Source organism: Moschus berezovskii, chromosome 11 (genome assembly GCF_049115385.1).
Source record: "Moschus berezovskii isolate FMDL1 chromosome 11, NW_MosBer_1.0, whole genome shotgun sequence".
Lineage (NCBI taxonomy): Eukaryota > Metazoa > Chordata > Mammalia > Artiodactyla > Moschidae > Moschus > Moschus berezovskii.
The window spans coordinates 70927907-70943746 of NC_142470.1; the positions used below are offsets into that span (position 1 = coordinate 70927907).

Sequence of the window (15840 nt, forward strand, 5' to 3'; positions counted from 1 at the left end):
TGTCCTCTCAACATTTTGTTAGCTTTATTTTCATTGCTTTGTTCCCCAGTTGGCACCTTGCTTTAGTTTTGTTTTCCAGTTTGTGCTTTAGTTATAGTTTTGATCTGGTAGATATAATTTTTGGTTTCCTTTGTTCACCGGTTGATCTTTTGTGCTTTATTTTTGCTGGACTGTTTTGATTTTGTTTATGGGTGTATATGAATATGTGTATATTCAGTCACACTTTTTGTTGTTGCGATAAACCTCTGCCTCTGCATTGGGCTTTTGCAGTTCTGTGTTGTTTTCCTTTTTTTTCCCCCTTTTTTCTTTCTTCCATTTTTTTGTCTTTTTTTATAATTTTAATTTGTTAAAAAACCTATTATATTTTTTCTACATTTATTCTATTCATCTATTTATTCCTTTATTTGCCTTTCCTATTGTTCTTTTCCCCTTGCAGTTAATCTTTTATATATATAAATCTTCATCTACCTCTATTTAAATTTGCATATCTATTCTTTCTTTCCTCTCAACATATTTGTTAGTTTTTTTTTTTTCTTCATTGCTTTATTCCCCACTTGGCACCTTGCTTTAGCTTTGTTTTCCAGATTATGCTATAGTTAGTTTTGTTCTTAACTGGTAAATATAATTTTTGATTTACTTTGTTTGCTGGGTCTATCTACTGTACTTTATTTTGTTGGACTGTTTTCACTTTGCTCATGGGTGTACATGTATATGTGTATATTCCATTATCTTAATTATTATTTGCCTGATTCTGTAACTGCCATTTGTCAGGGGTTCATCTTTGGTTTCTTATTTTTGGATATTTGTTTTAATCTCACTTAATGCCATAAAAAATCACTTGTGAACCTCGTTCCTGACCAGAGATTAAGCACTGAGCCTTTGGAGTGGGAACCCTGACCCCAAGACCCTAGACTACCAGAGAACTAACTCTAGGGAGTAAAAATAGTAAGAACTCACACAAAGGAAACCACTTGAATACAAGACTTGGCATCACCCAACCACCAGTAGCACCCTGTGCATGACCCTCATCTAAACAACAAACAAAACAAAATACAAACCCAATCATCAGCAGACAGGATTACCACACCTCACTCAGCCTTGCCCATCAGAAGAAAAACAAACAAACAAAAACTCAGCACAGATCTCACCCTATGTGAAACTTACACAAACCGCTGGACAAACCTTGCTGTTGCTGCTGCTGCTAAGTCGCTTCAGTTGTGTCCAACTCTGTGCGACCCCATAGACAGCAGCCCACTAGGCTCCTCTGTCCCTGGGATTCTCCAAGCAAGAATACTGGAGTGGGTTGCCATTTCCTTCTCCAATGCATGAAAGTGAAAAATGAAAGTGAAGTTGCCCAGTCGTGCCTGACTCTTAGCAACCCCATGGACTGCAGCCTACCAGGCTCCTCCATCCATGGGATTTTCCAGGCAAGAGTACTGGAGTGGGTTGCCATTGCCTTCTCCAGGACCAGCTTAGGAAGGCAGAAACCAAAAGGAAGAAAGAATTCAACCTTGAAGCCTCGGAAAAGGAGACCTCAAAGTTAAAAAAAAATAATGAAAAGGCAGAGAAATACTACACAAATGAAGGAACAAAGTAGAAACACAGAAGTCCAAATAAATGAAAAGGAAATAGACAAACTACCTGAAAAAGAATTCAGAATAATGATAGTAAAGATGATCAAAAACTTTGAAAACAAAAAGAAGAAAATGCAAGAATCAATTAACAAAGCCCTAGAAGAATTAAAGAAAAAACACACAAACAACACAATTACTGAAATTAAAAATACTCTAGAAGGAATCAATAGCAGAATATCTGAAGCAGAAGAACAAATCAGTGAGCTGGAAAATAAAATGGTGGAAACAACTTCTGAAGAGCAGAATAAAGTAAAAAGAATGAAAAGAACTGAAGACAGTCTCAGAGACCTCTGGGACAATATCAAACGCACCAACATTTGAATAATAGGGGTCTCAAAAGAAGAAGAGAAAAAGAAAGGGTATGAGAAAATTTTTGAAGAGATTATAGTTGAAAATTTCCCCAACATGGAAAAGGAAATAGTCAATCAAGCCCAAGAGGCACAGAGTCCCATACAGAATAAACCCAAGGAGAAACACACCAAGACACATACTAATCAAACTAATGAAGAGTAAACACAAAGAAAGAATATTAAAAGCAGCAAGGGAGAAGCAACAAGTAACATACAAGGGAAACCCCACATGCTTAACAGCTAATCTTTCAGCAGAAACTCTTCAGGCCAGAAGGCAATGGCAGGATATATTTAAAGTACTGAAAGGGAAAAATCTACAACCAAGGTTATAGTACCCAGCAAGGATCTCATTCAAAATTGATGGAGAAATAAAAAGCTTTTCAGATAAGCAAAAGTTAAGAGAATTCAGTACCACCAAACCAGCTTTACAACAAATGTTAAAAGGGACTTATATAGTCAAGAAATACAAGAGAAGAAAAAAGATCTACAAAATCAACCCCAAACAATTAAGAAAATGGCAATAGGAACATATATATCAATAATTACTTTAAATGTATATGGATTAAATGCTCCAACCAAAAGATACATACTGGCTGAATGGATACAAAAACAAGACCCATATATATGCTGTCTACAAGAAACCCACTTCAGACCTAAAGACACATATAGACTGAAAGTGAGAAGATGGAAAAATAAATTCCATGCAAATGGCAAGCAAAAGAAAGCTGGAGTAACAATCCTCATAACAGACAAAATAGACCTTAAAGTAAAGAAGATTACAAGAGATAAGGAAGGACACTGCATAATGATCAAGGGATCAATCCAAGAGGAAGACATAACAATTGTAAATATCTATGCACCCAACATAGGAGCACCTCAATACATAAGATAAACACTAACAGACATACAAGGAGAAATTGACAGTAACATTATAATAGTAGGAGACTTTAACACCCCATTCACACCAATGGACAGATCATCAAAACATAAAATTAATAAGGAAACACAAGTCTTAAAATGATGCATTAGATGAGATGGATCTCATTGGTATCTTCAGGACATTCCATCCAAATGCAGAAAAATATACTTTCTTCTCAAGTGCACATGGAACATTCTCCAGGATAGACCACATCTTGGGTCACAAATCAAACCTCAGTAAATTTAAGAAAATTGAAATCGTATCATGCATCTTCTCCAACCACAACGCTATGAGACTAGATATTAATTACAAGAAAAAAACTGTAAGAAACACAAACATATGGAGGTTAAACAACATATTTCTAAATAACCAATAGGTTACTGAAGAAATCAAAAGGGAAATAAAAAAGTTTCTAGAAACAAATGGCAATGAAAACACAACTCAAAACCTATGGGATGCAACAAAACCAGTTCTAAGAGGGAAGTTTATAGCAATACAATCCTACCTCAAAAGAAAAGAAAAATATCGAAGAGACAACCTAACTTTACGCCTAAAACAACTGGATAAAGAAGAACAAAAATCCCCAAAATTAGTAGAAGGGAAGAAATCATAAAGATCCGAGCAGAAATAAATGAAAAAGAAATCAAAGAAATAATAGTAAAGATTAACAAAACTGAAAGCTGGTTCTTTGACAAGATAAACAAAATTGAGTAGCCTTTAGCCAGGACTCATCAAGAAAAAAATAATCAAATCAACAAAATTAGAAATGAACAAAGGATTATAAGAGACTATTATGAACAACTATATGGCAATAAGATGGATAACCTGGAAGAAATGGACAGATGCTTAGAAAAGTTCAATCTTCCAAGACTGAACCAGGAAGAAATAGAAATTATGAGTAATGCAATTACAAGCACTGAAATTGAAGACATGATCAAAAATCCCTGCCCCCCCAAAAAAAAACTCATGACCAGATGGCTTTATAGGAGAATTCTATCAGACATTTAGAGAAGAGCTAATGCCTATCCTTCTAAAATTCCTTCAAAATTGCAGAGGAAGGAACATTTCCAAACTCATTCTACAAGGCCACCATCACCCTGATACCAAAACCAGACGAAGACAACACAGAAAAAGAAAACCATAGGCCATCATCACTGATGAACACAGATGCAAAAATCCTCAACAAAATTTTAGCAAACAGAATTCAGCAACACATCAAAAAGCTCATACACCATGATCAAGTTGGGGTTATTCAAGGAATGCAAGGATTCTTCAATATATGCAAATTAATCATTGTGATACACCATATTAACAAATTGAAAGATAGAAACCATATGATCAGCTCAATAGATATAGAAAAACTTTTCACAAAATTCAGCAACCATTTATGATTAAAACTCTTCAAAAAATGGGCACAGAAGGAATCTACCTCAACATAGTAAAGGCTATATATGATAAGTCTATGGCAAACATTATTCCAGTGAAAAACTGAAGCATTACCCCTAATATCAGGAACAAGACAAGGGTGTCCACTTTCACCATTATTATTCAACATAGTTCTGGAAGTCCTAGCTACATCAGAGAAAAAAATGAAATAAAAGGAATCCAGATTGGAAAAGAAAAAATAAAGCTCTCACTATTTGCAGATGACATGATACTGTACATTGAAAACCCTATAGATAGTATCAGAAAATTACCAGAGCTAATCAGTGAACCTAGCAAAGTTGCAGGATACAAATGCAATACACAGAAATCACTTACATTTCTATATACTAACAATGAAAAATCAGAAAGAGAAATTAAGGAATCAATCCCATTTCCCATTGCAACAAAAAGAATTAAATATCTAGGAATAAACTTACCTTTCCCTGGTGGCTCAGAGGTTAAAGCGTCTGCCTCCAATGCGGGAGACCCGGGTTCGATCCCTGGGTCGGGAAGATCCCCTGGAGAAGGAAACGGTAACCCACTCCAGTATTCTTGCCTGGAGAATCCCATGGACGGAGAAGCCTGGTAGGCTACAGTCCACGGGGTCGCAAAGAGTCGGACACGACTGAGCGACGGAACGGAACGGAACGGAAGGTTGGGGGCGGGAGGAGAAGGGGACGACGGAGAGTGAGACGGCTGGATGGCATCACCAACTCTGTGGACATGAGTTTGAGTGTGCTCCAGGAGTTGGTGATGGACAGGGAGGCCTGGCGTGCTGTGATTCATGGGGTCTGAGCTGATCATATGGTTTCTATCTTTCAATTTGTTAATATGGTGTATCACAATGATTAATTTGCATATATTGAAGAATCCTTGCATTCCTTGAATAACTCCAACTTGATCATGGTGTATGAGCTTTTTGATGTGTTGCTGAATTCTGTTTGCTAAAATTTTGTTGAGGATTTTTGCATCTGTGTTCATCAGTGATGATGGCCTATGGTTTTCTTTTTCTGTGTTGTCTTCGTCTGGTTTTGGTATCATGGCGTGCTGTGATTCATGAGCGACTGAACTGAACTGAACTGAAGGAGACAAAAGAACTATACAGAGAATACTTGCTTATAGAGAAAATTATAAGACACTAATGAAAGAAATCAAAGACGACATAAACAGATGGAGAGATATTCCATGTTTCTGGGTAGGAAGAATCAATATTGTGAAGATGACCATACTACCAAATGAAATCTAGAGATTCAATGTGATCCCTATCAAATTACCTATGGCATTTTTCACAGAACTAGAACAAAAAATTTCACATTTTATATGGAAATACAAAGGACCCCACCCAGCCAAAGCAGTCCTGAGAAAGAAGAATGGAGCTGGAGGAGTTAACCTTTCTGACTTCAGATTATACTACAAAGCCACAGTCATCAAGACAGTATGGTACTGGCACAAAAACAGAAATATAGACCAATAGAACAAGGATAGAAGCCCAGAAATAAACCCATGCACCTATGGGTACCTTATTTTTGACAAAGGAGGCGAGAATATAAAATGGGGCAAAGACAGCCTCTTCAATAAATGGTGCTGGGAAAACTGGACAGCTACATGTAAAAGAATGAAATTAGAACAATTCCTAGTACCATACACAAAGATAAACTCAAAATGGATTAAAGACCTAATGTAAGACCATAAACTATAAAACTCTTAAGAGGACAACATAGGCAGAACACTTGATGACATAAATCAAAGCAAGATCCTCTATGACCCACCTCCTAGAGTAATGGAAATAAAAGCAAAAATAAACAAGTGGGACTTGATTAAATTTAAAAGCTTTTGCACAGCAAAGGAAACTATAAGTAAGGTGAAAGGACAACCCTCAGAATGTGAGAAAATAATAGCAAATGAAACAACTGACAAAGGATTAATTTTCAAAATATACAAGCAGCTCATACAATTCAATGCCAGAAAAACAAACAACCCAATCAAAAAGTGGGGAAAACTTAGACAGTTCTCCAAAGAGGACATACAAATGGCTAACAAACACATGAAAAGATGCTCAACATCGCTCATTATTAGAGAAATGCAAATCAAAACTATACCGGTCAGAATGGCCACCATCAAAATGTCTACAAACAATAAATGCTGGAGAGGGTGTGGAGAAAAGGGAACACTCTTGCACTGTTGGTGGGAATGTAAATTGATAGTCACTATGAAGACAATATGGAGATTCCTTAAAACCTAGGAATAAAACCACCATATGACCCAGCAATCCCACTCCTAGGCATATACCCTGAGGAAACCAAAATCGAAAAAGACACATGTATCCGATTGTTCACTGCAGCACTATTCACAATAGCTAGAACATGGAAGCAACCTAGATGTCCATCAACAGATGAATGGATAAAGAAGTTGCGGTACATATACACAATGGAATATTACCCAACCATAAAAAGGAATGCATTTGAGTCAGTTCTGATGAGGTGGATGAACCTGGAACCTGTTATACAGAGTGAAGTGAGTCAGAAAGAGAAAGATAAATAATCGTATTCTAATGCATATATAGGACTTCCCTGATGGCTCAGAGGGTAAAGCGTCTGTCTGCAATGCAGGAGCCCTGGGTTTGATCCCTGGGTTGGGAAGATCCCCTGGAGAAGGAAATGCCAACCCACTCCAGTACTATTGCCTGGAAAATCCCATGGAAGGAGGAGCCTGGTAGGCTATAGTCCATGGGGTCACAAAGGGTCGAACACAACTGAGCATATATATGGAATCTAGAAAAATGGTACTGAAGAATTTATTTACAGGGCAGCAATGGAGAAACAGACATAGAGGATAGACTTATGGACATGGGGAGAGCGGAGGAGAGGGTGAGATGTATGAAGAGTAGCATGGAAACTTACATTAATATATGTAAAATATATAGCCAACAGGAATTTGCTGTATGGCTCAGAAAACTCAAACAGGGGCTCTGTATCAATCTAGAGGGGTGGGATGGGGTGGGAGATGGGAGGGAGGTTCAAAAGGGAGGGGATATATGTATACCTATGGCTGATTCATGTTGAGGTTTGACAGAAAACAACAAAATTCTGCAAAGCAATTCTCCAATAAAAAAAAATTTTAAGTCTTAAGAGTGTCCAACAAAGATAAAATTATTAACAGCAGTTGATAAATGATATTATATAAAAGTAGGCTCTGATGCTGGGAAAGGTTGGGGCGGGAGGAGAAGGGGACGACGGAGAATGAGATGGCTGGATGGCATCACCGACTCTGTGGACATGAGTTTGAGTGACCTCCGGGAGTTGGTGATGGACAGGGAGGCCTGGCGTGCTGTGGTTCATGGGGTCGCGGAGAGTCGGACACGACTGAGCGACTGAACTGAACTGAACTGAACTGAGGTTTCCTTGGTGGCTCAGCAGTAAAGAATGCACCTGCTAATGCAGGATACACAGGTTCTTTCTCTGGGTTGGGAAGATCCCTTGGAGAAGGAAATGGCAACCAGTTCCAGTATTCTTGCCTGGGAAATCCCATGGACAGAGAAGCCTGGCAAGCTACAGTCCATAGGGTCCCAAAGAGATAGACATGACTTAGCAACTAAAAAACAACAACAGTTATAGAAAGTATAATCTAAATTAAGTGATAATACGGAGCTCAAAATTCTCCTAGCCAGGCTTCAGCAATACATGAACCGTGAACTTCCAGATGTTCAAGATGGTTTTAGAAAAGGCAAAGGAACCAGAGATCAAATTACCAACATCTGCTGGATCATTGAAAAAGCAAGAGAGTTCCAGGAAAACATCTATTTCTGCTTTATTGACTATGTCAAAGCCTTTGTATGGATCACAATAAATTTTGGAAAATTCTGAAGGAGATGGAATACCAGAGCACCTGACCTGCCTCTTGAGAAACCTATATGCAGGTCAGGAAGCAACAGTTAGAACTATACATGGAACAACAGGCTGGTTCCAAATAGGAAAAGGAGTACGTCAAGGCTGTATATTGTCACCCTGCTTATTTAACTTATATGCAGAGTACATCATGAGAAACGCTGGGCTGGAGAAAGCACAAGCTGGAAACAAGATTGCCAGGAGAAATATCAATAACCTCAGATATGCAGATGACACCACTCTTTTTTTTTATTTTTTTTTCCAATTTTATTTATTTATTTTTTTCAAGTAGAACAGACTAAATTTCTTTAAACAAACTTACTTATGCTCCAGAGTCCTTTAAAAACTTAATAGCATTTATACATTGAAGGTATTTGATTTTCTTGTAACTAGCACTTCAAATGCAACAAGCATTTGAAGCAACAAGCATTTGACCCAACAAGTAAAACTTTCTACAGTTCATAACTTTTATAAATAAAATAAATTAAATGTACAGTGAATAAGTTCTCTGAAATATTTCAATATTTCTGCAGGTTTAGTAACATCGTAAAATACATTTCAACTAAAATTCACAAATCTAAAAACCTGTTAGGCATTTTTAGGCGTTTTAAGATGGAAATGAAGACCAATGTTACATCGTAATATGCCAGTTACAAATAGTACTTCAAATAGCAAATATTACAGTTTGTCCCAAACTTAAAAACTATTCATGAACTCAACACTGAACTATTGATGGCTATGAGAATTTTTTCCTAGCCTTTTTGAAAATTTCAACCCATTTACATTTAAGGTAATTATTGATAAGTACGATCCCATAGCCATTTTCTTTATTGCTTTGGGTTCAAGTTTATACACTCTTTCTTTGTATCCTGTCTATAGAAGATCCTTTAGCATTTGTTGGAGAGCTGGTTTGGTGATGCTGAATTCCCTCAGCTTTTGCTTGTCTATAAAGCTTTTGATTTCTCCTTCATATTTGAATGAGATCCTTGCTGGGTATAGTAATCTGGGCTGTAGGGTATTTTCTTTCATCACTTTAAGTATGTCTTGCCACTCCCTTCTGGCCTGAAGAGTTTCTGTTGAAAGATCAGCTGTTATCCTATGATTATCTAGCATATATAAAATTATAAAACAAATTTCACTATTGAAATCATTTTACTAATCTCTTACTATGCATACTAGATGATTTATATGTAAAAGTTTATAAATGAATGAAATATTCTGTGAAAATAAATGAAGATTACTAAAAGTACTACCCCCGAGGAGGGAGAAGAATATCTAGAAGAAAAGCAAGAGGGAGGCTTATTTTTCACTGAATATCCTATTGTTCCTTTAGAATTTTTTTACATCTTGCATGTATTGTCTAATTAGATAAATAAAATGTGACAACCTCACACTGGTCAGAATGGCCATCATCAAAAAACCTATAAACAATAAATGCTGGAGACGGTGTGCTGAAAAGAGAGCCCTCTTATAGTGTAAATTGGTACAACCATTATGGAGAACAGTATGGAAGTTCCTTAAAAAAATAAATACAGAACTACCATATGACTCAGCAATCCCACTCCTGGGCATATATCCAGAGAAGACCACAATTTGAAAAGATATGTGCACTCCGCTGTTCATTGCAGCACTATTTGCAATAGGCAAGATATGGAAGCAACCTGAATGTCCATTGACAGAGGAATGGATAAAGAAGATATTGTACATATATATACAATGGAATGTTACTCAGCCATAAAAAGGGACGAAATAGGGCTTCCCTGGTGGCTCAGTGGTAAAGAATCCACCTACTAGTGCACGAGTTTGATCCTCAGTCCAGGAAGATCCCACATGCTGTGGAGCAACTAAGCCCATGTGCCACAACTACTGAGTCTGTGCTCTACAGCCGGGAGCTGCAACTACTGGACACAGGTACTGTAGCTACTGAAGACTGCATGCCTAGAGCCTGAGCTCTGCAACAAGGGAAGCCATCGTAATGAGAAGCCCGTCCACTGCAACTAGAGAGTAGCCCCCACTCGCCACAACTAGAGAAAAGGCCCACGCGGCAACGAAGACCCAGCACAGCCAGAAATAAATAAATAAGGGGCAAAATAATGCCATTTGCATTAACATGGATGGACCTAGAGATTGTTATACTAAATGAAGTTAGATAAAGACAAATATATGATACTGTTTATTTGAGGGCTTCCCTGGTGGCTCAGAGGTTAAAGCGTCTGCCTCCAATGCGGGAGACCTGGGTTCAGTCCCTGGGTCGGGAAGATCCCCTGGAGAAGGAAATGGTAATCCACTCCAGTATTCTTGCCTGGAGAATCCCATGGACGGAGAAGCCTGGTAGGCTACAGTCCATGGGGTCGCAAAGAGTCGGACATGACTGAGCGATGGAACGGAATGGAAAATTTTTTAAAAGGTACAAAAGAATTTACCTAGAAAGCAGAAATAGAGTCACAGATGTAGAAAACAAACCGACAGTTACCAGGCAGAAAAGGAAGGGGAGGGATAAATTGGGAGAGTAGGACTGACATACACACTACTATAGATAAGACAGAGAACCAACAAGGACGGGTAGCATCCTACTCTACTCAGTACTCTATAATAACCTACGTGGGAAAAAAATCTTAAAAAGAATGGATATATGTATAACTGATTCACTTTGCTGTACAGCAAAAACTAACACTGTAAATCAACTATACTGTAATAAAAATTACTTTTTAAAATGTGACTCAGTGATTCTCATCCTAAAGTATCACTGAGGATATAGGTAAAGATTTTGCCTCAAGAATGTCCATTGTATGTAACAAGAAAATAGTTCAAGCAATTTAAATGTCCAATAATTAGGAATGTTAAGTACATGACTGTATTTCCATATAAAGGACGACTAGCTGTTACAATTATTAAGATGAATTTTTATTAATAAAGATGTTTGTAATATGGTATTGTTTTTTAAAAGCAAGTTGCAAAACAAGATGTATAGTATGACTTCACTTTTGTAGGAAAATATACATGGAAAAATATCTGAAAGATGTACAAAGTGGTAATGGTAACTCCTGAAATATGGGCAGTTTTTTTTCTTTTCTCGTTTTCAAATTATTTTCAAAATTCTCCAATGGATATGTATCAATTTTAAATTAATAAAAAGATTATAAATGTGTTTGAAAAATGCCGAAGAGAAAACTTTTTTTCCCTTTCCTATGGGAAAGAACAATCCGAACACAGATCAAAATATAAATTGTGATCAAAGTCAGTACAATGAATGCTGAAATTTTATTGGCAATGTCTCTTCTTGGGAAGTAATGACATCCAGAGTTAACTACTATGCAGTATTTTACCAATGGTGTTGTCTCTCCAAAGGTGTATTATAGGTAAAGATGTGTGTTAGTCGCTCAGTCACGTCTGCCTCTTTGTAATCCCATGGACCGTAGCCCTACCAGGCTCCTCTGTCCATGGAATTCTCCAGGCAAGCATACTGGATTGGGTAACCATTCCCTTCTCTGGGGATCTTGCCCACCCAGGGGTTGAACCTGGGTCTCCTACATTGCAGGCAGATTCTTTACCATCTGAGTCACCAGGGAAGCACCCATGTTAACTCCAACATGGTAATAAGGAGTGATTTTTCCCTGTGTGTAAATAAGTCGTATAATATTGAAAAACTGTTAGACTAACATATTTATGATGTGTTATTAACAAAGGAAAATGGTAGTTAAAGTACCCAAACCAACAATATGGAGACACCAGACATTTTGAGTAGGAGACTGTTTTTTCTTTAAACAGTAGTTGTTAGATGCCACAAAGTAGGTGGCAATGCCTTAACCATATGGATGTTGTGAGGCCCAAGGGCCTCTTCCATTCTTGTCTAGGAGAGTGTGCTAAAGTTCCTTTCATACAACACAAGTGGGAGATTCTTATAGATTAAAATAGATTAGTGAGGCTGTGGCTAGATGGTGGAGGGTCTTGTACAGCTTGCTAAGGATGTAGAATTTTTTCTGTAAAGATGAGAACCGAGTTGTATTTCTGAATGAAGAGTCAAGCTGCCTGTAGAGGATAGATTAGAGGGAGTAAATACTAAAAGCAGTTTACCTAGATATTTATAATTTCTATAAAGAAATTTCTCCTATGAAGGATAAAAAAAGAGCAAACATGTAAGCTATTTAAGTTTCAGCTTCAATTTTTTTTTCCAGAAAAAGATGTATGATATACAAATACAGAACCCACAGCAACTGCTATGTAAACTGCTATAATGAATATAGTAATATGCTTAATGTTGCATTTTACTTTGACTAAATATTAATAAGAAATTACATTAAATTGGAACTTACTTTGTCCTTTATAAATACTCTATTAGACAAATCAGGCAGGGCTTGGATGTTCATTATAAAACAGCACAGGCTGACATGCCAAATTCTCTTAAATGGAATTCACTTAATACACTAGATTCTATCAATCTGCTCATTTTCCAGAGCTTCGTATCCTTAGAAAGAGGATTGTTATTGTTAAATCCCTACATGGCTGCTCCACACTCTGAGAGCCGTCAGCCTCTCCTGGTGAGAGCCTCAGGAAACACTTGCCAAAATAAAGCATGAGAAGATGTCCCTATTCCTATCTTATTCCAAGATTTTTAGGGAAAATGTTTTTAAAATGGTTTTCTTTCCTGATCTAAAATAAGAAGTTAAAAATAGTCAAGTGGTATTAGTTTACTTAAAAAATTTAGATCTGTTAAAAATATATTTATGAGAGTGCTACCTCTGTCACACAGTCCCACAAAGCTGATCCTCAGTTTCCTGTGGTTGGGGGTGACATGGTGAGATACACAACAGATGATGAGATCCAAGGAGCCAGATGTTACTGAATAAGTAAACTCGGATCCAGCTTCACACTGGCCTGGCTCTCTTTTAGAGAATATAGCTGAGCTCACATAATTCAAGGGCTGATCTGAAATTTAGCTTGAGTCAATAAAGAAGAGCAGCCCCAATGAAGTCAGCCAGTAGCTGCTGCTGCTGCTGCTGCTGAGTCACTTCAGTCGTGTCCGACTCTGTGTGACCCCTTAGACGGAAGCCCACCAGGCTCCCCCGTCCCTGGGATTCTCCAAGCAAGAACACTGGAGTGGGTTGCCATTTCCTTCTCCAATGTGTGAAAGTGAAAAGTGAAAGTGAAGTCGCTCAGTCGTGTCCGACCCTTAGCGATCCCACGGACTGCAGCCTACCAGGCTCCTCCATCCATGGGATTTTCTAGGCAAGAGTACTGGAGTGGCTTGCCATTGCCTTCTCCGATCTCAATGCTAAGCCCTGCTTTTTCACTGAGAACTGGAGACATGAGGTGGTTTCACTGAATGGATTCCCAGTAGAGAAAATGCCAGGCTTCCTAATATTATTCCTAATATTCCCAGTAGAGCTGGATCCTTTTAACTCAAGGTCAAAATAAACTTTGTGTGTGTTAGTCATTCAGTCGTGTCCGACTCTATGCAACCCCATGGACTATAGCCCTGCCAGATTCCTCTGTCCATGGGATTTCCCAGGCAAGAATACTGGAGTTAGTTGCCATTCCCTTCTCCAGGGCATCTTCCTGACCCAGGAGTCGACCCCTGTCTCCTGCATCTCCTGCGTTGCAGGCAGACTCTTTACCGTCTGTAGTATTTTGTGACTCATCAACCTTTCCACAGTTATATATACACAGTCATGAGCCTCCTTAAAAATGTTTGAAGTGACTTTATCACTTTTGCATAGTATCATCTGGCAGGATTCCAATGAAGAAAGGGTGGGAGGGGGAACTAGACAACCACTCTAGAACTTGGAACTTGGTCCACAGGAAATCCTTGAGGTCTGGTGGAGTCACGCTGTTCTAGCACAGAGATAAAAGTTATCGGTATATTTATTCAGATCAAGGTTGTTTAGATAATGAGGTTTTTTTTTTTCCTTCTTTCATATCTTACCTTGCACAGAACTTTAATATTAGGAAGCCTGAAAGAAGTCTAGAGAATTCAGGACCATCTCAGTTCAGGTTGCCATGGCATTTTCTATAACTGAGCCCTGTACCTCTTCTTGTTGATAATGTAAAAATTATGCACATGATGAATAAGTTACTACCAAAATTTAATTAACATGATGTTTTCCTTTTCCTGTTCTGGGACAATAAAACTAAACACTATTACAAAGTGTAATATGTAAAAAAAAAAAAAGAAGAAAGTAAAGTCATTTGTGACTTTATTGCCTGTTTCTCAGGTTGCAACTGAATGCTGGTATTTTGGTTTAGTTAAAGGATATGGAAAGCACCATCAATGATCTTTACTGTGGCAGTACAAACCTGCTGCTATGATGACGTCATTCTCCTTTGTATCCATGTTAGAGAAACTGGTCTGGTCTCTGTAATGTTTTCTTTTCCAGCAATACTGAGGCTCATAAAAAACTGACTCCTTATAGCTTTTCCCTCCATATGCTTCCTTTTATTAATATATAAAAGCTTAGTTTAAAATTTTTGACATTTCAGTAATTTTTGACAAAAATATTTAATTTCCCTAGATTTCTCTTTTAATTTCAGACAACAGTAATTCTATAGTTCAGTATGATGCTGGTCTTTGTGAAGCTCAAGAGACAAAGCCAGACACGTGTGCATACTGCAAATTCCTGTTTTTCTTCCACAAATAAATAGGTCTCCTCTTCCTCCCCTCTTTGGCTGGGAATGGAGAGGTGGCAAGAAGGTTGTTGGGACATCTGCTCAGAAGTTTTCAGACATAAAGATTTAGAAATATTAACTAATAACTTCAATGAGATTTTAAGTTTAACATCAGTAATTACAAAATCCACAGATTCTATGCCTCCTCAAGGCTGGGTAGCTTCCTTTGGAATTTTTTTATTTTTTGGCATAAAAAGAGAACATGCTATTAATTAATATGCAAGTAATATAATTGTATCTTTTAAGGGTACATTTGAAACACTGTGTTTAAATTACAGGAACATAATATTTGGTAATTTTCTATTGCATGCCCAGAGATATTAAGATTTAACAGATTTTAATATTAAGATATTAAGATTTGCTCCCCACAGTTCATCATTTACTCAGAATTGATTCTGGACAGGCTCCAGTTTGATTACATTTGAATAGTCACAGTTTTGTCATATTGTTGCTAGACAGTGGCACAAAGATAAAAACAGCCAAAGCAGCTTTGTCAGAGGGACAGTCTTCTTACCACAGTTCCCAACCTGAATCCTTTCTAGGCTTTTTTGCTTTCCTAACCTCAGTTGTTCTTTTCAGATGAAGACAAGCTGACCCCTGCTAAGCATTTTCTTATAAAGAGGTTCATGACAAATGCTATCATTATAAAAAAATTCCACAATTGCAGTGTGAAATGACCCTACAGGAACCTGTGTTCTAGCACTGAAGATCTCCTGTGAGCAAAGCATTAAGACTCTTGTCTTCAGTTGATTGATCAATGCATTCATTCTGCATCAACAAATATTCATTGAGCATTTGTCATGTGCAAAGTAATAAGAGTGATTCAAGAACATGGAAAGTATAGTTTGTCCTTGAGGAATTTACAGTCTTGAAGAAGAGTAAAAGATGTATTCAACAACAGTCTGCCTGTCAGAACTGGATCATTATCTGACTCTTGCTTTGTACAGATGAGGGAATTACGGCAG

At 37.6% G+C, this 15840-nt stretch overlaps 1 protein-coding gene and 1 non-coding gene across 4 annotated transcripts in view; both read right to left on the reverse strand.

Moving 5' to 3' along the window:
- ACYP2 (acylphosphatase 2) overlaps positions 1 to 15840 on the reverse strand; it is a 177153-nt gene that overhangs the window by 22987 nt on the left and 138326 nt on the right. The gene's annotated exons all lie outside the window — the stretch shown is intronic.
- Positions 11975 to 12098, reverse strand: LOC129540148 (U6atac minor spliceosomal RNA). Its single transcript, XR_008682606.2, has one exon. It is a non-coding gene; the product is annotated as a U6atac minor spliceosomal RNA (small nuclear RNA).